Source organism: Filicampus tigris, unplaced genomic scaffold (assembly GCF_054856515.1).
Source record: "Filicampus tigris isolate MCC_2025a unplaced genomic scaffold, RoL_Ftig_1.0 HiC_scaffold_83, whole genome shotgun sequence".
NCBI classification, from domain to species: Eukaryota; Metazoa; Chordata; class Actinopteri; order Syngnathiformes; family Syngnathidae; genus Filicampus; species Filicampus tigris.
The window spans coordinates 5,001-7,079 of NW_028233454.1; the positions used below are offsets into that span (position 1 = coordinate 5,001).

General features: G+C 67.4%; 1 non-coding gene across 1 annotated transcript in view; it reads right to left on the bottom strand.

The window, feature by feature from the left end:
• The window catches only part of LOC147125485 (18S ribosomal RNA), a 1,891-nt gene extending 1,791 nt beyond the window's left edge, over window positions 1-100 (bottom strand). Inside the window, exon 1 of the ribosomal RNA XR_015085599.1 lies at window positions 1-100. This exon is cut by the window's left edge and continues 1,791 nt beyond it. This is a non-coding gene — a ribosomal RNA (18S ribosomal RNA).
• Between the last annotated feature and the right edge of the window lie 1,979 nt (window positions 101-2,079).

The window sequence follows — 2,079 nt, forward strand, 5'->3', positions numbered from 1 at the left end:
ATGAGCCGTTCGCAGTTTCACTGTACGGGCCGTGTGTACTTAGACTTGCATGGCTTAATCTTTGAGACAAGCATATGCTACTGGCAGGATCAACCAGGTAGCCTCGGGCCGGGAGGGAGCGGCGGGCCACCCCCGCGGCGGTTCGCCCGCGCCGGCGTCGGGCCCCGCCCGGAACGGGGCAGGGGCCGCGCGCGGACGCCCGCTCGCGTGGGGGAGGGCGCGCGCCGTCCCTTCGGTAGGTGGGCTGGAGCCGCCTTAGCGGGCGTAGGACGGGGGCCTCCTCGCGGGAAGCCCCGCCGCCGCCGCGCTAGGGGAAAGGGTTTGAGAAACGATGCGTTAGCCGGAAGGCCCGCCGGCAAGGCGACCGTCCCGCTGCTGGGGCGGGGAGGGGCCGCGGACGAGCGGCGGGCTCCGTGGTAGGACTGCTGAGATCGGTGGGTCGCCTCGGCCTCGCTGCCGTACGGTCGCGCCGGGGTTGGCCGCGGGCCAAGCTCGCGAAGTAGCCCCGGCGCTGGAGAGCGACCCGCTGGCCGGAGGAACCGTCCGCCCGAGCGACCGGCGCGAGGCCGGTGCCGGCGGGGGCCCTCCGATGGCGGGTCATGGTTGCCGATCGGTCGGTGGGGGAATGGAGGTGCGGTGCGTGGTGAGGAGCTCCGGGCGGGGTGGGCCTTCGCCCGGCCCGCGGAGTCCGATTGAGCGCCGCCCGGGTCGGGCGGGCCCGCTCCGTTGAGCGCACGGAGGTTGAGATAGAAAATATTGCAACACGCGGAGCTCCAGGAAGGGGGGCCCTCGCCCGGCCCGCGGAGTCCGATTGAACACCCCCCAGGTCGGGCGGGCTCGCTCTGTTGAGCGCACGGAGGTTGACATAGAAAATATTGCAACACGCGGAGCTCCAGGCGGGGGGGGCCCTCGCCCGGCCCGCGGAGTCCGATTGAACACCCCCCAGGTCGGGCGGGCTCGCTCTGTTGAGCGCACGGAGGTTGAGATAGAAAATATTGCAACACGCGGTGCTCCAGGCGGGGGGGGCCCTCGCCCGGCCCGCGGAGTCCGATTGAACACCCCCCAGGTCGGGCAGGCTCGCTCTGTTGAGCGCATGGAGGTTGACATAGAAAATAATCCAACACGCGGAGCTCCAGGCGGGGGGGCCCTCGCCCGGCCCGCGGAGTCCGATTGAACACCCCCCAGGTCGGGCAGGCTCGCTCTGTTGAGCGCATGGAGGTTGACATAGAAAATAATCCAACACGTGGAGCTCCAGGCGGGGGGGCCCTCGCCCGGCCCGCGGAGTCCGATTGAACACCCCCCAGGTCGGGCAGGCTCGCTCTGTTGAGCGCATGGAGGTTGACATAGAAAATAATCCAACACGCGGAGCTCCAGGCGGGGGGGCCCTCGCCCGGCCCGCGGAGTCCGATTGAACACCCCCCAGGTCGGGCAGGCTCGCTCTGTTGAGCGCATGGAGGTTGACATAGAAAATAATCCAACACGTGGAGCTCCAGGCGGGGGGGCCCTCGCCCGGCCCGCGGAGTCCGATTGAACACCCCCCAGGTCGGGCAGGCTCGCTCTGTTGAGCGCATGGAGGTTGACATAGAAAATAATCCAACACGTGGAGCTCCAGGCGGGGGGGCCCTCGCCCGGCCCGCGGAGTCCGATTGAACACCCCCCAGGTCGGGCAGGCTCGCTCTGTTGAGCGCATGGAGGTTGACATAGAAAATAATCCAACACGTGGAGCTCCAGGCGGGGGGGCCCTCGCCCGGCCCGCGGAGTCCGATTGAACACCCCCCAGGTCGGGCAGGCTCGCTCTGTTGAGCGCATGGAGGTTGACATAGAAAATAATCCAACACGTGGAGCTCCAGGCGGGGGGGCCCTCTCCCCCCCCGGTGAGTCCGCTCACAGTGCCCCTATGTCGGGCAGGCTCATTGCAATGTGCGCATGGAGGTTGACTTAGAAAATATTTGAGAGTGACATGAGCTCCAGGCAGACACCGACTCATCGCCCGTGGGGTGTCCGACGAGCCCTCACCAATCTTGGATTAATGTTTGGCGAGGCTCCCCTGATCAGCTCTGGAGGTGGCAAGTTCTGAAA